Source organism: Zootermopsis nevadensis, unplaced genomic scaffold, assembly GCF_977971745.1.
Source record: "Zootermopsis nevadensis isolate Lab colony 2312 unplaced genomic scaffold, Znev_1.0 Znev_ptg000002l, whole genome shotgun sequence".
Classification (NCBI taxonomy): domain Eukaryota; kingdom Metazoa; phylum Arthropoda; class Insecta; order Blattodea; family Termopsidae; genus Zootermopsis; species Zootermopsis nevadensis.
This window is the reverse complement of record NW_028259134.1, coordinates 17,813,061-17,837,832: the sequence shown is the minus strand read 5'-3', so window position 1 is coordinate 17,837,832 and position 24,772 is coordinate 17,813,061. Positions and strand designations below refer to the sequence as shown.

General features: G+C 40.6%; 1 protein-coding gene and 1 long non-coding RNA gene across 3 annotated transcripts in view; one reads left to right on the top strand and one right to left on the bottom strand.

The window, feature by feature from the left end:
* bs (serum response factor blistered) overlaps window positions 1-24,772 on the bottom strand; it is a 60,583-nt gene that overhangs the window by 18,747 nt on the left and 17,064 nt on the right. The gene's annotated exons all lie outside the window — the stretch shown is intronic.
* LOC110831856 (uncharacterized) lies at window positions 7,212-23,719 on the top strand. The gene is made up of 4 exons (XR_002543732.2): window positions 7,212-7,494; window positions 8,536-8,726; window positions 21,003-21,099; window positions 22,136-23,719. It is a non-coding gene; the product is annotated as an uncharacterized LOC110831856 (long non-coding RNA).

Sequence of the window (24,772 nt, the reverse complement as noted above, 5' to 3'; positions counted from 1 at the left end):
TGTTACCTCACGCACGTGTCACAAGAGAAATGGCCAGGAATTCTCACTTCCTTTTAGAAGTCCAATATACGTTCACAGTAAATTTTTCACTGGCCGCGGGAGTTTGTGAGGGGAAAAGTGGTATTCCTTCCTCTGTCTCATTCTGGGCTGCAGCACTGATAAACATGGATCGCTTGTTAAAAACCGTGATAGACTCATAAACATCGGGAAGAAGAATATCGAAATGGACTAAAGAATTTCGTATGCAGATTTAAGATTACCCACCAACAGCACGGACATTAGATTTATTTTTCAGCAGCTCATATCCCCAATTAGGGCATTAAGTTCAATGAACTGGCCTTGCCTTCTTTTTTGGGTCAATTTGTTTCAGCCTCTTTTCTGCACAGTATAAATATCACGGTGCTACGCCCTTTAATACTTGCAGCTTAATCTGGCTTGGGGTTCAGACAGTATTTCTGAGAATAAAAGAGTTACTGGCTTAGACTTTTGCCTCCCATATTACAGATTTACAAACATGACAGACATAATACTAAGACACGGGCGGAGTCCTAGAACTTGGCGCTTTTCAACATGCCACCCGCATTCAATTTTAAAATACTGAGAGACCAAACCTCTTCGCAACACGCCCTTAACTGCAACCAGTCTGACCAAACCATCGTTTAAATCTCAAGAGATGCGCTGAATTTTCCCTTCATGTCCGCAGCGTCTCCGGCGGTCCGCCCAGTTCCGACGGCAGTGAAACTGGCCGTTTACTTCGGTCTGTTTTCGAGTCAGAGTATTTATCGTCAAGACCCATACCATGATACCATGGCGAGGAGCTTGGACATAGGTACAACCCCCCAAAATTATCCTTCCATTTCTACGGGTAGTGAGTTGTGATCTAATACACAAGACGAGATGTTACATTGAAATATGACATATGCATTGCCCTCCTCATTCGCAATTCATGTTATCTCGTGCAGCCTACAGGCTTGCAGATAAGAGAGTCGAAAATAAACTTTGAAACAAGATATTATGTCGTCATTTAGGTCACAGTTCACCAAGTATCGACGTTAAATAGTTAAAATATTTGATACAATATCAGACAAGCGTAAGTTGCAAGGAAATAATTCGGCCAACTTAATTAAAGAATTCGCTCACGCGGTGAAGTTCGTTGACTCGGCTTATACGCGGAAGTTCAGAATAAGAACTGATTTCAGAATTTCCTGTCGGTTCACCACGACTTCCGTAAGCAAATTTTCCACAACAAGGGACATAAAGACAAACAGACGGACAAACCTACTAACCAGACCAAACTTATATGGTCGCGGGTATATGACACTTGAATCCACCCCAAACTTCCTAACTGTGTTTATGTGGACTCCATTCTAATATTATCCTTCTATCTATGCCTTGATGTCACGAGTGGTCCACCTCCAACTCTTCTGAGGGTGGGTGTCCGGAAGACAGTGTTAAATGTAACCTATATGAAATGAGCGCAGACACACAAAATACCAGACCTTCAGGTTTCATAGGAGGATCGATGGTCTCCTTCAAGTCCGACAAAGATCGTGGCCCCACCGCCGCGTAAACTGATAATGAAACACAGGCGTGTCACGCACAACAGGGTTGGCTATTGTTTCATTCGAGAGGCCAGATTAAAATATACAAAAAACAGTTTGCTACGTTTAACGTACGCCGTCTTTTAATTGCTTTCATGGAGACTACAGAAAGCTGAAATGATTCACATTCTCAGAATGAGTCTTAGTGAGAAGTTACATGACCTACTCCGTCAAAGTGCACAAAGAATCCCAGCAGACAATTCCTTGGGACTGAAGCTACACCAAGAAATTCGTCCGACAGGCTCTAGAAGACTGGGCGTGTGAATAATTCTGCAGGCGTAGATATGACATATTTTGGAACAAACTCAAAGTCAATGACTTCAGAAAAGCTTCTCAGATAACTTAGAATCCTATATTATGAACACATTTCGTAATTCTAAAGTGACTATCTGAATGGAACAAACCCCCATCTTAACAGCTGACATACGCTCAGCTGGTTACCAAATCCCCCACCCTTCAACAAACCAGACGATTTACTGTCGTGTTCACAAAAACCCACTACTCGAGTCTATCCTGAGCCTGATAAAACCAGTTCACATCCCAGCATTCCATTTCTTTAATATATATTAATAGTACCCTCACAAACACAGATTTACAGTAACACCAGAGTGGATTTTCAGTACTAATAATGTTAATTCCGTAAATCGGTGATCAGGAAGAAAATGCTATGTGTGGTCAGTAGCAGGATTATAAAATCAACCTGCGAAAACTATTCGACAGATAAAAGAATCGCCCGCCCGCTTACGTCTAATTATGAGCTGTCAGCATAACGGGATCCACCGCAGGGAATGTTTTAAGACGACAAGTGCGCCTAATTCACGCTAATTGAACACAGCCCATTTATAGACAAATATATATTTGCTTTAGTCTTTCAAAGCACAGTGGTAACTACATGCAACGCCTGCTTAAATATTCAATAACCCTGAATTTTTGTACGGTTATGATGTTTTGAATGATTCTCAATATGCAGCAACGCGCAAATGATCTTTGTAACAGAGACGAAGTGTTTTCTCCCCTTCCCCTCTCTAATTACTTCACCAGCAAATTTTAAAACTTAGCCTCGTAAAATTCACTACCTTAACAACAGGCCTGACAGGTAGTCTATATATCGAAGCTCGAATTTCCCACTTACTTAATCCTCCCTAGATTAGAATAATTTCCTAAGAACTTTATTTTCAAATACTTCTAATGTCTGTTCTTCTTCACATTTCACCGCTATAAAATAAGTAGTAATGTAATTAATAAAGCCGCTATTTCTAGCCTTTAAGCCCGGTCTACACGTAACGTCTTATCGTACGTTTTGTTTGATCAGTTAAGACGTATCAGTCAAAATGTTACGTATGGACAGAGAAACGGACGTTTTGCCTGAACTGAATGAAGACGGACGTCTCTCAGAAAATGGATCGGTTTTCCGGTAAAACGTCAGTCTTTGTAGCTTCTACCTGTCGCTAGAAATCTTAGAGTAGCAGTCAGTCTCTCATGGGTGTGATAGCCCTTCTCATGGTAGTGTCCTTTTTTGTATTTCTGGAGTTACTAACGATAGTAATTTCAAATAAGTGTCCGTATCCATTCGTAAATAATTACGCCAATCTTCAGGTTCATGAAGTAATTCCCGAAGCAAATTCACATGAGAGAATCTGCCCCTCTTTAGCAACCATCGTCTAGACCACCGTGAGCGACGAACAACTTCCTTTCTTTTCAATTTCACAAGACATAATGAAATAATCGCTACAAGTAATACTTCATCCATGGTATCTATGAAACTGAGCATAAATCGGTAGCTAAAACGTAAATAGTGTGGACATGGGATTTTGGTCAGTTTTACCTGACCATCTTAACTGATGAAACTAAACGTACGATAAGACGTTACGTGTAGACCGGGCTTTAAACTGATCAGAACAGCAATTCGAAATATAATATTTAATAGAAGTAAATTAAATAATTCGAACTGAAACAAAGGGACGGAAATAATCTCTGCGCGTTAAGAATCCACTAGTTCGAAATTAAAGAACTCGCAAACTGAAATTAAAAACTAGTGGGCGGCGCTAAAGAGACGACCGTCAGGTGAGACTTAGTTCTGGCGAGCTGACACAGAAGGCTCGCCATATTAGGCGATATAGACCAGTCCCGATCTTGTTATTTTGTTCGGCGCTTCGTACAAACGCAGTGCAGCTATTTATCCCTTCGTCATCAGAATTACATAACGTTATCGGATCTTCAGACATAATAAAAACGGCAAATATCAATAAGACGTTATTGACATAGGATCTGCTACTGCTTTTGTCATAATAATGTCAAAGCAAACACGAATAAAAAGGCGTATTTTACCGACATGATTATTTGAATGTTCGACACATGAAAAGACAACTAATGAACACGGCGAATGCTGTACCACACCTTCGCCCATCCCTTCTTGATACTGGTCTCGAAAAGTTGTTTCTTCCTATTTTGTTGACCGACACAATTAGTAGCACCTTCCTTAGGCTACTTCATCTACTGCACTTGGGCTCCCCGCTCAGACGGGGGGGGGGGGGGGGGGGGTATTTCTCGGCAGAATTGCCAAAGGCCGCAGAATTTCATAATTTCCCTTTCTTTTTAAAATCCTGAATAATGCCACATGAATGTGAATAGCTAGGCACGTGGAGTACAGCGTCACACATTCTACGGGGAGATGGGAGTCGGTCAGCTTCACGCGCCGGCCGCTTTGTCCCTGGTACTTACTGTATAAGAGGCTTTGTAGACCTGAACAGGTCTGAGGCTAGCTTAACCAAGGGGCCAACTAACTGCTGGCTTTCATTTCTCTTACTCTGTATAAGCGTAAAGGTGGTAGCTGAATCCAGCTTCCAAAACGTTGTGGTTTTTAGACGATGGACAAAACACAAAAGATCAGAAGATTGATGTCTTCTGGGCTGTTGCGTCGTGTAGTCTGGTAGAAGTTTACCGACGTTTCGGAGGCCCTTGCTGCCTCCATCATCAGGGCGATGAATCTCGGTAAACTTCTAGCAACAGCCCAGAAGACAGAAATCTTCAGACTCACCGTCGTGAAAACCTCAAATCCTACAAAAGAACAATTATACATATTAACGTAACATCGGCAGAAACGGTCAGGCTTGGAAATTAATGTGAAATTTCAAGCCACTTCACGCGAAACGGCAGGTTGACACATAGGCCCAGTTCAATATCCCACGACACACCACATAATGTAGGCCCCGCTGTTGTGAAATTATTTTTGCGAGCTCAGAAATGCAAACTACTTGTATCAGCTACTCATACGTAGTCCTATTGTTTGTTGTAATATGCATTAAGGCCCATACGACATTTCAACAGACGAGGAACTAAATTATGACAATGACGTTAAATAAAAAAGTTCAGAGACAGCAAGAATTTAACAAAGAGCAGTAAGCACAGGTCGATGTAATGGCAAAACCGGGCTGAGCAAGATTTCACTGCTACGAAGTTCCTCTGCGAAGTGTTGTGTTGTGCAGATAAAAACTCGTTTCAGCTCAAAATATTGTCGTACGCCAGCCAATGAAATAGTCTTACAACGAAAAAATGACGCGAATAAGCCGAAATATGTTAGCCTTATCACATATCATTTAAGGACTCTGGATCTGCCGCACATGTTACAAAGGTTCAAATGAGATTGAGAATGAAGTGGTGATGAACTTCAAGATTCTGTACCAGCACTCGTGTGACAGGTCTGTGGAAAAACAAGGGGGGAAACAACAGTTTTGCCGTGGCCGAAATCTGAAACCAGTACTTCCGAATATGAGACAGGAAATATCTTTGCGACGGAGGATGTAGGCGGTAGTGACCGGGAGAATTTTTCCAAACCCAAGCACCTGTCTACAGTTTACTATACACTTCTCTTGTATACGCGACACAAATCAATCACGTTCACAATTTCGGATTTCTCTACGGCACAGAAATTAAACGCCTACGAAGTTCCCATTTACATGTTAAAGAAGGAGCGAGGAGACGTATAAATTCAACCAGTCGTCTGACCAGTACCTCAATCTGACAGATTGTAGCAGTTCAAAACAGCCAACTCCGCAATCGAATAATATTAAATTCTAGGACAGATAGCAGTGATAACTTGTAAAAAGCTACATTTTCCTCCTCTTTCCCATCATTCAGATCGACTTCTCGAGATTACGTCGCACTGCCAAAGTATCTCAGAGCAGAATACAAATTTCTTCGGCCAGATGCTCGCGAAAGGAGGAGTGGTCTGCCCGCTCCTCTTCGGCAACATAGTAGAAATACCTCGACCATCGCAAGCCGTCGCGTCGTAGTAAACTACGAGGCAGGCTTCCTTCAACAGTTGATGGTCCCGCTGCCGGCAGAGAATTCTCTGTTTTTACGGAAAGCAAATATTCGTCACTAAAGCCACAAAAAGAACAGTTTCTAAGCGAGTTAAATCCAGCTTACAATGTAACTTCTGTAAGATATGTCTTATCTGTTATTGTTTCGTGTAAAAAGCCTAAATAGTTCGGCCAGTAAAAAGACTGACTACGGATTGGACGACCGGCCAATTTCTACCTTACTACAAGGCACAATATCACATAAGACAGTCGTCTTGCTCGCCACCGTTAGAACCTGAAATCGATTTAATCTTTATACGTGTCCTGCCTCCCAAATGGTGTCTTCAGAGGAGTCTTTTCCCGCCAAAATTTGTATGCATACCATATCTCCTACATGACCCTCCCAAAATCTAACTTTTAATCATCCTACCAATATTTGGGGAACAAAATTCTAAGGTCATCATACAATTTTCTCTGTTCCTCTGTTAGTTCCTTCGTACTCTCTTGTGCCTAACACTTGTCTTCTCAAACACCTTTAAAATACATGACTGTACAAACGTAATGACACATTGACCATCTCAGGCTGCAAAACAGTACCAACGAGGAAGGCGGCAATTTTAAAAACTGGAGTAAAAAAAGTATGAATGTGTTTGTAAAGTTATTTTAAGGTCATATATGGAAAGCTGTTAAATTAGCAAACATATTCTCGTGTATTTTAATTTTAAGTGTGCCAAGACTTTTGTACCACTCTGTATAACAATGGCAGACCTAATTTCATGCCTACATAAAATTAAACGAGGGGATGCTGCACGCACAAAGGAAATGACAAAATGCAACATTTTATCGGGAAACCTCAAGCAAATAAACAATTTGTGATTTATGGGCGAGATATGACAAAACTAATCTCAACACAGAAGCAAGACTCAAGGGCCCATTGGTGACATCCAGTGATCACGGCGATGAATACTATTCGGATTTCTAAAAGAAAGAATTTCTTTTCCGAGAGAGTGTCAATTTTTTATTCACTCGGCATCGAACAGAGTCTTGGGTTCAGTGACATGCTGTGGAACTCAATTGCAATTTATCGGAAGAACTGGCGACTGCTGTTCAACGTGGTCAGCCCGCCGCCTTCGGCCAAGGCTGTCGCTACTGATCTCAGTACACACACTTCCTATCAAGCCAAGCCATAAAAGGAAGTCGTCTTAAGAGCGGCGCAGTGGTTAGCCTGCGTACGCTTCCCCTTTTAAGGCAGCTCTTCAAGCGGCCCTGCCCAAACCGGGAAGGAAACGAGCTAGCGTCTCTCTCTCTCTCACACACTCGCTCGGTGACTCACACGAGTCAGTCAGAAAGTTCCACACACACACACATGGTCAGTTCGTACTCCGACGGCGGTAAAGTCACCAAGACTGCAAGTCGCGGGAAGACGGCGCGCGTGCTGCTGATGGCCGTCCGGTGTTATTGTTATTACTCCTACACAAGAGCAAGGTGGTAGGGGAACACTGCAGAAGAGGGTGACACTTGCCCGACCAGAGAACAAGTTTCAGTACGAGAGTGGACAAGCAGGCGGCTGGATCTTGAGACGAAGCTTGGCTGTAAGTACAAATTAACTTTCTCTATACTGTTATTTCGAAAGAAAACTTATTTTGTTGGTGTCAACATCAACTTTTCCCAAGTGAAAAACCATACGCAGTTCGTACTAGCAACAGGTGGCATGAAAAGCTTACTTTCCTTGATAGTACCATACATCAAAGACATTCTGAGCATAAAGTATAATTTCTAATCAATATATATAGTACCGAACAGATTAGAAGATTTTCTTTAAGATATCTAAACTCATTAACATGGTGATCGGCATAATCTGTTTCCGAGTAAATAACACAGCGTAATTATAATGCTTCCCCTTTCTGCACAATCAAATTATCATTATCCAGCCGCTACACCAAGGCAAAATCACAATGCACCCTACAACCCGGATGATTTATGGCGCTGGCGACAGTATTAAGATTTGAAAATTCCCTACATGGACCTCCTCGTTAACTCCCGCGTTTTTGCATCGTAATAAACAGAACGATGACAACTCAACAGGAGCGAGTTCAAAACCGGTGGTTGGCACCAGCCACGTCCGCCGAGCAAATTCTGTTTGATCAAGACAGTGACAAACGTGACGCTTGGTGACGAACGGCGTCGACAGGGAGGCATTTACAGCAATTCCAAAACAAAAATTAACGACTCGATTTCGTGCACCGCCTTCAGCTCGACTAGTAACAAGGCGACGGACAGCATGCATTTACAGAATTTACATACTCATCCCAGGTTCATTTTGTGGCGACTGGTTCTGTGAAGATCGCCATCATGAATGCAGGGTGATTGGTGTGACATTATATTTCTTAGACAACCAATCGCTTCCAAGTTTGCTGACTTCTGCATGCATACCTATCCTCTCAACAGGACTGGTTCAACATGCCTTGGAATCTCATTTCAAATTTAAACAAAGGGAAAGAAAATTTATAATCGCATCTGTAACTCAAATTCGTTTTCTTGTTTTAATAATAGTCCAGGTTTCTTTGCTATTAAGCTGTCAGCAAGTATCTGTAATTCCACAAACATCATTAGTGCCATGTGTTTCGTTCAAGGTGTGACGATATTTTCTGACTCTTCTATACGTTCAACAACCCCAAAAGAATTACGTTGGATGGCGGCGGCAGAGGAAACACAAGCGCCCACAACAGATGAGCGACAAAATCGACACACGACGATCAGGAAGGAAACGCAGGTGCCTGCAATCCGGCCAAAACGACTACTTCAGCAATGACATACGCGTTGGGTAAGTCACGGACAATTAAAAGTGTTCCAATCTCTCAGAATATGGGTAAAATATAAACAGGTGTTAAGGGAGACTATCAGAGGGGAGGGAGGGGAGGGGGAGACAGTAATTGGTCCCTCTCTCCTGCCCACCCCCGCCGGCTATGGGGCCGTGCTGTTATGGCCGACACACTAACAGAAATAAAACAAGAAAAAAGCCCATAAAAGCTGACTTGCTGCTAAGAGCTGGAAATGGAAGGGGGAATGAAGAGGGGGGTACAGAGGTGATTCATACTAAGCAGAAGAGGATGTGAGGGGAGGGGGAGGATTATAAGAGAATACATAATTATCTGTGGTAAGGTAATGGGTTACATAACGGGGTGAGCGTTACAGTGAGGAAGTAAGAGATGTAAGTGTGGCTAAATGAAGATTGATCGGTAGAGAAAGAACTATAAAAGCCAGTAATAACCCCCATGCACTCTGCACGGCGATGCGCTCAACTCAATGTGTCTCTGCGAGGTACGGCTATTTTTACACGAATTCAGTTTAAGAAGCAATTGATGATAGAGTTGTGAGCCTTCACGACGCAAAATGTTTTTCATTTGTCATATAAAACTGATACGGCAGTGAAATGAAAGCTGTTCAAGATGGAGCGGTTATGTGGCTCGGGCGGAGGATATAAGAAACTATGCAGAATTTTTATGAGGAAACTTTCAAGATCGGGTATTTGACCGACAAAGAGACGGGGGACAAAACGTGCGGCCGGACAATAAAAATCAATGATAATTTCCTTTAAATTATTACATTTAACAAAATTTACCTTTCGACGTTAGGTCGTCGTAGGAAAACCTAGTTAAGTCATAAAACACCTCCCTTACCATTCAGCCTACATTCCGGTCAACAGGAAATGGTAAAACCACTAATGTTCGGGTTTGCATTGCGTCAATAAATGTAGAGACCGCGAAGGTCTTCGCATTCATTTGCTTTTGCAACCAATCGTAAAGTTGAATACCACTTGAAAGTCTTCTCTTTAACTATGTATTTCCCAGCTGGCTAACTTACGTCTTTACTATAGAACACATATCTTCCAATTTATTTATTTTATAAGGAAACATGGTTTCATTATTATATCCGCCTGTTTGTGTCGGTTCATCCTCCATTCATAACTTTTGGCGTGGTTCGGTCCAGGGGGCCACGTTGAATTTTAGATCCCATCACAGGTCACACCTGAGGTCATTACATGCCAACTAACCACAGCGAAACGATGTTCATAAAGCTTCATGCCAAAGTTCGTACACCTAAATCCTATGTCATCGATAAAACAATACAACAGCAATGCAAACCTTCACACAAAGCCTAAAGAAGGGCCTTGCAGTTTCCATGGAGACAGACTTTCGAAAAACCGGCTGGTTTCGTTCGGTCGGGTCACTTTATTGTAAAGTAATTGAAAATTACGCGGTGTGTGAGGGCGATTCGACGACTGCTGCTATCTTGAAGTCAGTGTTTTCCTCATACTCTCCAGGAGAATGTCGGGACAGCCCCTTCAAATAGGCCACAACTGTATTCATCTCCGTATCTCATTCATTGCTACGTAACCCATGTGCTTGGAACAGTTAAATATTACAGGGATTCTTTTGCTAGCGCGCACTAGTGCGGGCGCTCCCGGCAAGTCCGACCGACACACCGCATAATTCGTTTCACGGCTGCGCTATCTAGAAAACACACATGTACAGATCTAATCTAAGGGCCAGTCAGTAGTGCCACTGACTCTGGCAGATTGATTGATCATTCTTTATTTAATGACGCTATGGTATGAATCAATCGTGTAGAGTTTTCTTCTTTCTACATGCCTGTCTGTATCTGCATGTCAATTGTGTTTATGTCTCAGAGCAGAATTTAAAAAATATTTCCTTTCCGGGCGCATCGCCTAACAAAAATAAAAGCTCATTAATTTCCCAGTGTTTCTCCATTTTACTGTACACGCGCTGGAGGGATCAATGTTTATTTTTATTTATTTTTTGCTAATTGTGATGCTGCGATTTAATAAAATTCGAGATTTACGAACTGCTAAGTCGTACCGTTCGAATAAAAACTGGTAAATATACGTAAGTATCGTATTTCCGTGCGGCTTAACTCCCACTGAATTAATTAAATGCATAAACCATTTAGTACACATTGAAAGTTAGACACGATCCGGGAATCCAATTTTATTAATCTTGATTCTTGCCGAACTAGAAGTAGCATAACACACAGGATGCTCCCAATCAGAACTTACACAATCCGACATATTCATATGCATCACTGCGCCATCTGTTATCGAAATTATGAACTAAATAAACTAATTAAGCCTATATATGACAATAAATAAATAACTAATCACAAACACAGTGATGACGTACAAAATTATTAATTAAACTGGACACGACATGTAGACAATGCAGTGTACAGAGACAAGGAAAACGGAAAATAGGACGACCTGCGAGTAGACGGAACAACCAATCCAACTTCAAGCCGGAAGTGTGAGGAGTCGGAAATACGAGCAGTGGCCCATTTTAATACCACCAATATAATACATCATTCTATTCTGTGGCATTTCTGGTTCTCACGGCGGCGAGTATGAAGATGACTGTCTTCTGGGATGTACCAAATTTGTACAAACTGATAAACGTTTCAGAGATATTTAGTGTCTCCATCATCAGGACGATTATTCACATCTGAAACGTCGATCAATTTCTGCAATACTACACAGCGCAACAACGCAGAACACTAATTTTTGCTGTACAGTTCTGGGAAAGTACTTTAAAACCGTCATCTATCACATTCCAGTGCCTTCCCGTCAAATTCCGATATGCGACCTGCGTTGTTACAAAAAGAAACTACATCATAGCAATTTGTAATCAACCATATAAGATCATAAAAGTACTTCCGCCCTGATATACGGGGGCCGTTAAAACTGTACGACCTAAATTCATATTCAATGCCTCAACAACTGTTCGTATAATTCTCCAACAAAAATTTGTAACCGAAATCGGTTAATCCATTCTGGAGTTAAATATGATTTTTAACAGGCATAATATTGCTAAATTCGAATGAACCCTGTTTCAATCAATATAGGAAATTACACCATGTGCTACCATGTAACCTTTACATCGGTTTGTAAAAAACACAGAAAACTAGCTCAGCGCGTCGTTTCGTCCGAGTGTGAAACTTGGTCTGTCACTACGAGGAAGGAACGTCTGAGAAGAGGGTGCTGAAGAGGATGTTTGGACGAAGGAAGAAGGAATGTAGCACGCAGAGGAGAGATAAATGTGTACGAAGTTTTGATCGGAAAACCTGAACGGAAGAGACCACTTCGAAGACGTAAATGGGAGGACAATTTATTAATCTCTATGCTCATCCCGAGAACACAAAGTAATATTTTTGGTCTACAATATCATTTCAGCCATCTAAATGCAGTGACCGCTGTGATATGTTGCCCTTAAAAAAAACCTTACCTAATACACGTTCAGTTTGTCTCATCGATTCTTTTTGTTGTATTTAATAACGCAAAAAATGCTTGGGGTATGCAAACGATGCAGAACAGAATTCCTGAATGAATTTGAAAGAATGCGGCTAGAAGCGACCCTGGCCTAATGCAAGATTTTATTGGCGCAAGTCAGGTCCGAACTGGACACCAGGGCTAGAAGAAAACAAAGATGCTGGGATGCGACGAGAGAGAATTGGAGATAAGGAGGGCAGACAAGCGAAGTGGGGAGGAGAGGAGATCTATAAAGCTATCATTTGCAGGAACCAGGAAGAGCGGCGCGTTCTGACTACTACAAGAGAGAGAGCAAGACACTTGGCAGTCCATCAGTCATCTGCAACTACACCGAGAGCTATTGGCCCGTTGGCACAACATTAAACAAAAACTTTGTCCATAAGACCAAAGTTTACATTAGGAAAAGATAGGATATTAAACGAGAAATCATTTTCTACTTGTTGTGATGGAATATGATGGCGCCTCGTAAGACAGATGGTCTTGGTTATTAGCATTATCTATAGACAAGAAAGTTTAAAAGAATCATGAGCTTACAGCGTGAGAAGTGTCGGGGAAGATGTGAAGGCATGCCACACACACATCGCAATCCATTAATAATAGTGCAATCAGGTCAACAACCCTTTTCTTTGAGATAACCGAGGGTCGACACGAACCATATGGCTGTTTTTATTCTCATTTCTTTGCGTCCTGCAAAATGTGTTATTCTCGTCATCTGTGAGGCGAAATGAAATTGTTCTGTTCGGGGCGAGAAACAAGTTTCCTGTGAACTCATTTCAATGCTGTGATCAGTAAGGTGTAACAGAACACACGAGTTCTTACGCAAATATCAGAGGAGGAATTGCAGTATCATCCACTCGAGGTCCACGAGAGTTAAGTCGGCATGCGTGTTTATTCACATGTGTGACTTTTATAGGAAGCCGCATTTGAAGTGGACAAAAAACCTCGGAATTTGCTAGCCGTGGAAGCCACATTGCACGATTATAGTCGTCGTTGTCATCAACCTGTCGCTTGTTTTCTTTCTCGATCGTCCTCTTTTTTGGTTGATAATTCAAAACTATCTCAAAGTTTCCATTCTTTGTACGTGATCACTGATCTTTTCAATTTTAAATAATTTCAATTTTGCCTGCTGTTGTGCATGGGTGCGCAACTCAGTATCTCACGTTAATGGTAAAAATTCGATTCAGGGTGCTTGCATTTCCCTTCAAAATGTTTCAACGGTGCATTTATAGCGTCATTCGGCTGTTAGTTATTCTTAGAAATTTCCGTTACGTTTATGATCCGTCATTCATATAAAAGTAATAATATGGCTATTATTATTATTATCTTTTTTTGGAATTTCCCTATAACTGTGCGTCCGAATTCGACAAAACTGTTAAAGTCTGTTTAGTTTTCTATTAACACCACTGTCTCGTATCCTATAAGTGACCTCCGGTGTGCTATAAATTTGGATAAAAATCATTCCACAGATTATCCACCTGTGAGATAACACAATAAAAATTCCTTTCTTTCTGGTGATCTCGGCCGCAGTAAGACTTACGTAAAAAGTGTATTTGTCATGAAATACGTTCCATTTTTAACAACAACTTTTGCTGGAAACAGCTCGAGATGCGAGTGAAATCAAGCGGATCTTCATGTGGATCGACTGTTACAGTTGTCCGATTTTAACCAAAATTGGATGTGTCGACAACATTTAGCGAACTCCCCAAAATCAAATTTCATAGAAATGCGTTCGTGAGGCTCGTGTTGCTGCATACAGACACGCGAATCTTAGCAGGTGCATTTTTCTCATTTTTCATAGCGAAAGCGCTAAAATTCAAAGAAAGTTCTGTGCCGGCCACCGAAATAATACTACGACGACGACACAGCAAGACTTATAGAAAACAACGAAATGAACCAATGCGCGTCAATCTGTTGATTTTTACAAATCCCTCTTTCAAAGGTGTAATACAGTTAAAATTACTCTAGTGAGATCTAACTCTAAGTCACGATCATGATAAATATCATCCTTATATAAAATATGGAATTTTATACTCATTTGTAACCGCCAACATATCACTGGACGCTACGTAATTCTGTACGCATTTGTCATGTCCCTTCTCATCCTCCCTGATAAAGAAATGTACAAATTTTGTTATCAGCATTTACTTTTTCAAAACGGAACCCGCGCGAATTCTACATTTTTCTACTCGTACTGCCTAGTTCCAGTGAACCATTGGCATAAGAAGTATTGTTCGGAGACGCGCTGTAAACACGCCTAAAAATTTTGTACAAATTCTTCTTGTATGTTCACAGTTAAAAGATCGCGTCGGTGCGAAGGCAGATTTAACGAAATCTCAATCAGCACTCGCGTAAATTATGCTCAGAAAGGTACTATTAAATTTTATGAGTCTAATTATTAACTTTACAGTTCCTGCTGGCCTCACTATACACACAAGTAATCAAGGGAAAGTAGGTGGCGTTCAGTTCTTCTCGGAACTTAGTGTTTTGCTTCGCAAGGAAAGCCTAATAATTGTTACACTGCACAATTTACCACTAATGACTATCATTATCCAAAGAACATTTCTATAGACACACAAATCGGCATAATGTATATCAAACAAGTCCGAACCATTTATTCTGCAACCCGCTGTACACCTTTCTTCTCCGAGACCAGCGTAAGCAGTTACATAACGTATAGTATTAATTGTTCTAGTGGAAATTGTGAATTTTACACTGCCTTAAAAAGTAAAACTGATACCACGTTCCCCATCTCCCTGCACCGAACGTTGCGTTGGTTCGTATCTAGGAGGCACTGGTTTCGAATCTCACGTGTAAGGCCACGTTTATGAAATTAATTCTTTCTAGGAAACACGCGAGCCTAATCGCCGGTGTATGCAAATGGCATGACAATACTTCCGAAAGAAAGTTCAAAGCTCAAAGGTATATCAAGTTCTTCCATAAAGTCTTAAGAACGTGTAATATTTACAATAAATTTCACTTCTATTTGAATCCAATGTCTAGATAATGATGTAATTTTTTTTTTAAAATTCATTCTATAGTTTCAAATGTTACCGCAGCTACACTGTTTCTGACATTTTTCATTTGACGTCACACAACGTCTGTAATTCATACATCACCATCAAATAAGTTAAGTTCAACGCAATCAATGACCGCCCACTCTCCTATTAATGAGCTATCAGAACTGAGTCTTAATTACATACAAGATAACACAAAAATGAACTTAAGGGTCTGTGACTCCAGGAAGTTAAAACATTCCAAAGAATATCTGGAAAGTATAATCGCGGTAGCTAAGAATACGTCCTTAAATCAATTTATCTGCTACCAACTAAAACTTTGTAATCAAAATAAAATGTCCTACTGCTCAGTTCGCTACTAGCTTCTGAAATGACATCAAAGAGCATTTTGTTGCTGCGAAAACAGGGGGACGGTAGAACCGGTTCGGTCAGACGGACTTCAAACCGGTTATACGCTCAACATATATTCACAAGATGATAAACATTACGAAATATATCGGTTACTCTAGATGACCACTGTAATTTAGAATTTAGAATTATTGATTATTCCTAATTAAATATGACTAGACAGACTGGTGTCGGTTCGTTTATTAGACAGGGTCTATGGCCTTTTGGGTTAATCAGTGCCGAGTTCTCAGACTACCGCGAGCCGAGAAATGCGATTAATAATACGCATATGCAATGTGCACGATCCGAAAAACGACAAACCGTTCTGAAGAAGGCAGTGTTCAGGTTAATCCTTGATGTGTAAACAAGTAAATCACAAAACGGTCGAATTCAAATGGCGTACATCCATGAAAGTCACATCAAGAAAACTTACAACCTTAAAGTCATTTATTAAATATTACAAAGTCTGTCTTAAATATTTTTAGATCTAATTAGTATTTAGATAAACACATCGAAGTTTATATTAATACCTTAATGTACAGTTCATACTTCCCTATTTGGAGAAAAATTAAATTTCACCTATAATTTTCATTAACGACTACCTCCGGACAGACAGTCGCTGGCGAAAAACTGGGCTTTCAAGCATTGCTGCTAAACACGCGTAAAACAGGCTTATATAAAGCAGCCAACTTAAAACAGCCTCATAAATTTATCAATTTAATATTTACTTTTTACAGTTCTCTTTGTAAAACAGAACTAAACAGAGGTTATAAAAGTATAAGAAGTCAAAAATGTTGTTCAACAACCTGTACGCGTTAATCCCTGATCCAATAACGTTATAGGTTTCACAGCATTGCCTTCAGAAGTTCAGTATGCCGTCCCTAAAACCATAAAGAATGCCTCAACACATCTCCGCCAACTTTAATACAATATTTATATCCTCAAGAGTTATTCATATATAATTTATTAATTTTCAATTATTTTAAGCCTGCACCAAAATTTTAAACACCTGCATTATAAAATACCATAAATACGTATGGAACACAAAAATATTCACACAGCAGGAATCGCTAAACACTATTTATGAACTTAACAATTTGCATCTATATCCTACACTTTCAGCGTTGCAACGCGTTTTTCTGGGAGGCAAAAATTATCGACGAGGCACGCAATCCGCTGGGATTTAAGGTCACCAAAACAACGCCAAGGATCTAACGGAAAACGAAGGCATTCGGACGGCGCGAATCTCGCCTGGAATTCAGAATTCCAGCCGCTGTTTGCCCCAACACTACGACCGCCTCACGTGTCATCTGAGCATCAGAGTCACCGACACACTTCATTTGACACTAGAAAACCGGCCTTTGTATTCAACAGTCGTAATTTCGCTGTGCTTTGTGAGCAGTACAAACACTTCCAATACGAGCAGTAAAATAGTCTCCTTTTACGACTAGGGTAAGACATTCGGTGATTTGCAGTGTAACGAATATGGCGTCGACCTAGAGCGGTATGACTATGAACGATAAAAAGAGAGACGAGGGTGGAAGCAGTCTCGGTACTGTCACGACATTCGCCTGGATGAACTGAGGAAAAGCACGAAACTCCATCGGTGTGCCCAGTTTTATCTGCAGCGCCATAGAACCAACGGATTTGCCGTACAACTGTTGAGCCGCTCAGGGCCACTTGTCCGATAAACTGTCCAACGGGCATTTAGGGAAGTTACGAAGAAAAAGCTTTGTCAGTGCAGCCAAACTCGAATATCTTTACAGAAAATGCAGATCAAAGAAACGGAAATATACGAAGTTATGCATCACATTCTACCACAAAATGAACTAACGCAGAATTATTAGGCCTATCAATTCCTGGTATAAAATCCGCCGGAACTGACAGGCCCTTGGAGCGACTGGGCCCCTGCATCATCCACAGTTCATCGTCAATGTCGCAGGATCCCTCTGTATGATTCTGCATCCTGCGACCACTCTGAGGAAACTAATTTCTGATGTGTCCGTTCAATAAAAGCGTGTTTTTTTAATTTTCTTTCAGCGGTGAAATAGTATTGCATTGAGCATTTCTACTTTTCTTCATTTTTTCCACACAAGTCTCAATACGTCTGATCAGTTACTGTTATTAACTTTTCTGTCCGCACTGGTCTGACAACACAACAGATTAATGACACCTAGGCGTATTTCAAATCACCTGGTGCATAATTTGTAATTTTCCATTTGGGTAATGACCACAAAAAGACAATTTTTATATCGCAAATAAACAACACAGACTTGGTACTAAGATTACATTAGTGTACTATTTGCGCCGTGCAATGACGTACAGACACGATATGCCCCCGTTTCATCGGCCCGTTTACCAGAAATGGCTGATACCCATTTCTTTAATCAACCGACTGGGTGAAGTGAAAGAACAGTGGACACTATAAAGCATTCTGCCTCGGTGTGTTCCTTTGTTTGCTCAGCGTTGTGTCATCTGATTACAACATTGCCAGTCTAACGTCAGATAACAAGCGACAGAATGACAATGATTTTGGACGGAGTTGAGAGAAAGCGGTCTTGGCCTACTATCCTGGTATTTGCAAGGAGTAACTGAGGAAAAACAAAGCAGTCTTTCCGTACTTGTAACGAGAGTGAATAAATGTGCTCCAATTTTGAGTATATTTCTAATTGAGTAATAATGACCTTGATTCCATTTCTTGCGGACATGCGCTTTATTATGTATGATTTGAGGTTTTCACAGCGGTGAGTATGAAGATTTCCGTCTTCTATAATGACGGAGGCAGTATGACCTCTGAAACGTTGGTAAACATCGACCAGACTACACAGAGCAACAACCCAGAAGACGGAAATCTTCATCGCCCTGATGACGGAGGCAGTATGACCTCTGAAACGTTGGTAAACATCTACCAGACTACACGGCGCAATAACCCAGAAGACAGAAATCTTCATCGCCCTGATGACGGAGGCAGTATGACCTCCGAAACGTTGGTAAACATCGACCAGACTACACAGAGCAACACAGAAGACGGAAATCTTCATCGCCCTGATGACGGAGGCAGTATGACCTCTGAAACGTTGGTAAACATCGACCAGACTACACAGAGCAACAACACAGAAGACGGAAATCTTCATCGCCCTGATGACGGAGGCAGTATGACCTCTGAAACGTTGGTAAACATCGACCAGACTACACAGAGCAACAACACAGAAGACGGAAATCTTCATAGACCTGATGACGGAGGCAGTATGACCTCTGAAACGTTGGTTAACATCGACCAGACTACACAGCGCAACAACCCAGAAGACAGAAATCTTCATACTCTGATGATGGAGGCAGTATGACCTCTGAAACGTTGGTAAACATCTACCAGACTACACGGCGCAACAACCCAGAAGACAGAAATCTTCATGCACTTTATTATTGCAATGCTTATCACGTATAGGCTACAACAGCGTATTCGTAACAATTTCTCTTATGTTCCTTAAGCAGACACAATATCACATCACTGCATCGGAAATCTGTAGACACTAACAAGATATCATAACTACTCTACCAGTTACTTGCGAGTTTTAATATCACAATCCTGAGCCAGATAAATCCAATCCACACTCTCCCACTACGTCTTTAAGTCCCATGGTAGTAAATTAACACGTGGCATGATTTCATTCCCAGTTTCATGGAAAAGTACGTGGGTTCAAATCTTATTATGAGGGGTCGTATATCATATAAACGTAGCTTTTCTTATAAAATAAGACAACTTAATAAAATCAAGAAAAAGTCAGTATAACCGGAGCTCCATCGAAGATTCTAAGCCAGACTAAGAACTGTGTATACGTATTAGCGTACTGTTACAGACGGGAGGGTTTTAATCTTGTTACGTTCACTTCTGTTGGCGAAGAAACAATCAGAGAACTTTACAGCTGACATAGTAGAGGATATTAAGAAATATCGATGGCAATGGAGGGCCCACTCGGAAGAGACAGAAGATAGTAGACTGCCTAAGAGAGCAACACAATGCAGGTGGTTGTCGAATCAGCGACGAGACGAGGAATAGGCCCCAAAGGTTTAAACCTTGACAGCACAAAAGAAGAAGACGAAACCTTGCTCTGTTGATGTATTTCCATGGCAAAGTATAATTTCTATTGTTAAAATTCCACTAGCAGCTTTAACTGTTCAGAGACTTCTGGAGAGAATTCTTTCGCTGATCTTGTCAGTCATCTAACAAGTTCAGACCAAAAGGCTCAGTATCTCTGTGCAAGATATCCCGTGCACATCGTGTAAACGATTAAAACGCTGATATTATACAATTTATCTCCTTCACACACAATCAACTATTGCATATTCTCTATTTAAAACCAGCACGGGAATTATCTAACACGTTATCTGCACAGAAATCTGCTCGTATCTACTACATATACGATAATATTATCGTCTAAAAGTAAAATGGCGTGCATGTGTGACGTCTACATTGGAAAACAATAACCATCAATCGAATTTAATTCCAGCTGGCCCTGTAACTACGTTAGCGAAGTGGAAGTCTCTAATGCTGAAGGCCTTGTAATTCTACACGCACTATTTGCTCACTTTTCACATTAATAAACGCAGTCCAGCAACTGGACCAGTTTTAAGATGTATGTGTCTACAAATGTTCGACCTACAGGATGCAACAATTTTTTCTGTCGTGAGATTTCAGGTTCTCACGGCGGTAAGTACGAAGATGAAGAAGGCTGTCTTCTGGGTTGTTACGCCTTGTAATCTGGTAGAAATTTACCAATGTTTCAGAAGTTCTTGCTGCCTCCATCATCAGGGCGATGAGTGTCTCATGGAGGCAGCAAGGATCTCTGAAACGTCGGTAAACTTCTACCAGACTACAAGGCGCAACAACCCAGAAGACATCCATCTTCAAACTCATCGCCGTGAAAACCTCAAATCTTATATAGTTTCGAAGATGGTTGTATTCTAGGTTGTTGCGCCATATAGTCTGGGCGATGAATCGCCCTGATAATGGAAGAAGCAAGCACCTCAGAAACGTCGGTAAACATTTACCACACCACACGGCGCTATAACCCAGAAGACAGCCTTCTTCAAATGCACTGAGAAGTGAACTACGTTGGTAGGATGACATCATTAATTACACAAGGTGGTAAATTTGTCTTTTGCCTAAGCAGCAGAGGTCAGCGGTCAGCTTCAAGCTCCGTCCGCTTTACACTCTGGAAAAGATCCGCTATGAACGTGGTGGCGAACAAAAGAATACATATCCCTATAATAGATCGGTTTCCATAATTAATGACTATCAACATATAACCCACACCTTGGAAACTACTGGTGTAAACAGCTTCCCTGTTTATAATTGCAGGACTGCACTTCACCTCATAATCGCTTGGCTAAGCGTCTTGTAACCTAACCACCAATGCAGCTGACTGACCGCGGGAACCACAAAGAAAATGGAGAACGTAAGTGTTCAATTAATATTTTTACTGACTATAAAATATCATAGGAATATCACCTTAATTTCTAATAAAAACAAAGCGACGCCATAGGATCGAAATTTTCCAAGGCTTTTCGCGAATATGCACGAAAAAAATAATAGTATTTTCCTCGTGATTTTTTGTTATATTTCTTACACGCTCGTTTCTAACATAGTACAAATTCATTTGACGCCGAATCGTAACGAATGAAACAAGACGCCATAAATTTTATCGAAAATACTTGAAGATGATCGCGTACTGTGTTTCTGAACCTTACCAACGTGGGGGCACACTAAAACACAAATCAAAATCGCACGACACATTACATCACGTGTTGTAAAGATGTCTGCACACATGCATAACTCACGCTCACATTCTTCACACTCTTGTTCTCTGTGCTTATGCATATTATTATGCATTAAAATTCAGAAAAAAATTTAAAAGATTAACAACATTTTTGGAAACAGAAAGAAGTAACGACAGTGATACGAAACGTCGTTTTCTATGTTATCATTTCTTAGACAGTGGAAAATATCCAAGGAAATTTTTATTCAAGTTACACCTATAGGTCTAATACTAAATATTCTTCCAGTGTGTGTAGTAACAGTGAACACTTAAGCCTTCGTATTGCTTATTATTGGTTCGGTATATACTTTTGCCTTATCGCCAGTATGAATAAATATCAGCTAACGTAAATAACTGCATCTGAGTCATCATCTTTCGCCATATCCCCTTCTAGCAGCGCCTATATTGTCTTTTAAGTAATTTTAAAAGCACGGATATTAGCATGTCGTGTATAATTCCTCTCGCCAAATGCGCCTGTATACTTTTTTTTTCGGTTTGAGACTGTCAGCCCCCTTGCCCAACCCCACTGTTTAAGTGTTCCAAACACAGGTCGTGTGTCTCCTCCGCCCCGAAACTGAGGAAGGATACGTCATGGGTCCTACGTAAAATGCTGCCTTCAAGGTTTGTAAAGTAATCACCTTGGTAGCTCTAATGATATTTGTTTGTTGCTTTACAGCTGCAGGAAAAAGTCTCGGCTCCAGCAGCAGTAACAAGATGATGCTTGGGTCGAGGTACAGCGAACAAGACATTACCTACCAGAACCGACCGATCTATGGGTACCTACAATTTTATACGGATAACTGCATAAATACGGCCATATTTTGCTAATATCATTGTTTAAATGTAACTCACATCCATCTTAAATTACATGATGTAATTTACCTGGCCTTACAAAACCATATTATTCAAGGATCAAATGACACAGTAATATAACAACCATAGATCAATTAGTCACGTTAAATATACGAAGTAGAAAGATGACTGCTGGTTCTCATAAATGCGTGTCCTAGGCATATTATTGATTTATTTATTTATTGTATATGATTTTGCCTTTGCTTCTTTTGAGGAGACAAGAACGGTAAGACAGGTGTTTAAAACGGCTCATAGACATACCATTTAAGCTAAAAACATAAAGTTAAATTCCTAAAAGAGAATAGAACGGTTCACTGAAAGATAATCCCAAACAACGTAGGTTTGCGTAAGACGGGTTATTTTTTATAGTCTACTTTTATCCAAAAAATATATACTATATTATTAATAAGTGAAAGAAACGGAAACGAGTATTTGTGACTGTATTTTAATTGTAAAATTCTAGATCTACAATTTCATCAAAATTCGTTCATTCAGAACTCCACGATAGACACATACGGACACATCCCAACAACCCACGCCAAATTATTTTTAAAAAATGTACAACAAATGTGTAATTACTGTGTGTAAGTATACCAATTTCAACATAGACGTCGTCGCACGAGCGGCACCAAGATGCGACCATGCTTTGTTTGACGTGGAGAGAACTTGGTTTCGTATGAACTGTATGAAACGTCTTTGAAAATGAAGTAAATTATGTTACAGTAATTTCTGTCTCAAACTAGAACAGTATGGCGCCAGTCCAAACCACAGATCCGCCTTTATATGACGTTAATACATTAAATGTTTAAAGAAAGATAACAATATTTTGTCTGAATGAAACTGCATGTCGTAATACACCAATATGGCTGTCACGCGAACTTCGAGGCGCCTTCGGTTTATTCTTCTGGGCAAACAAGGTGTTATAGCCAGCACGATCTTGGCTTGTTTCTCGTTTTTACGGAATATAAGAACTATATGCACAGACTAAAAGGCGGGAAACGTCTACAGAATATGCTAATGTGACCAGTACAAATACAGAGGTACACAAACGGAGATTCGAAACGATCGAGTGAAATATCGCAAACATAAAACAGCCAAAATTTCTTTGAAGCAGCCACGTCATTGTCCTGCAAGACGCATAGAACATTCGAGCATCGTTGACACAATGCTCTTACAAAAACAAATTCATATCGGTCCCACGGCGTGGACAAAGAACTGGATATCTTAAAGACGTAAGAATCTTAAGAGAGCTTCATTTGCCTATACAAAATGAACCAAATATTCGAATGTTGCAACCTAATAAATATTGGCAAAATCATTTTTGTTGTTACTTGAAAAGTATACATTGTCAGCAAGGTCTTAAAACCGAAACGTGTTCGGAAACCTCATTAAAGATCGTTAAATGTGATTACTATTGATATTACACGCCCCATCCTATCTCCCTTTTAGCCTGACCTGACAGAACGCTGAATTACCTTCGGAAGGCAATCAGACAGTGGGCAATACATTTGTGCCAATCTCTTTCCCATTAGACTACGGCCAACAACTTTCTGTGTGACTTTCCACGTACCTCTCACGTTCCTAACCGTATCCTTTCTCAGAAGAACAAGGAATATTATTGAGGTGACAAGGAAACAGAAGGTAAGTGAAACGTGCCGAAAATATATACAAGAACTGATGTGCCCAAAGTTGATGTTGCCTTTTGACAAATTTTGTAATGGACGCACCATGCTCGTAGAAAGCCACATGGCTCATTCAGTTTAAATTAATATCCGTGGTATTTATTATATTTTATTATCATAACGACTACCACCTAACCGCGGGAAAACAGCTTACATGTGGCCCATCGAGCGTCCTACGTTTAGTATCTAGGACGCTGGGTGAAGAAAAATGTCTATTTCAGAAAACAAAGTTACTTACAGTGCAGCCAGAAATATATCGTCTGCCCACGAAACTGTATGTCAGTGTTGTATGTTACTCTTGACGGATCCCTCATTCTAATGCATATGTAGCAGACATCGGGAATACGAAATTCTTACAGAATTGTGGTCGAAAGACTGAAGGGAAAAGATCGGGTAAGACAACAAGGTGCAGGAAAAAGAACGTGTACTGGAATGGACTAAACCGACTGAGGATACGATCCAGTTATGGGCTCTTCTCAACACGATAACGGCATTCGAGTTCCATACAAGCAGATAATGTATTGATCAGCTAGTAACTGCACCAACTTTCAATCGAAAATCTTTCGTCATACATACAGTCAATGCGTCTACATATCTGGCCGTTTCTCTAAACTTATTTCGTACTCAGCCGATATGTGAATATTTGATTAAAAGGTCAGGTCAGGTTAAAAAAAGAAATCAAACTACTCTTTCACGAAGTGTAGCTTTATATAAAGGGCAACATCATCGTAGGATCTTCGTTGAGCTGCTGATGGTTACTTAGCAGACTAAACCATTCC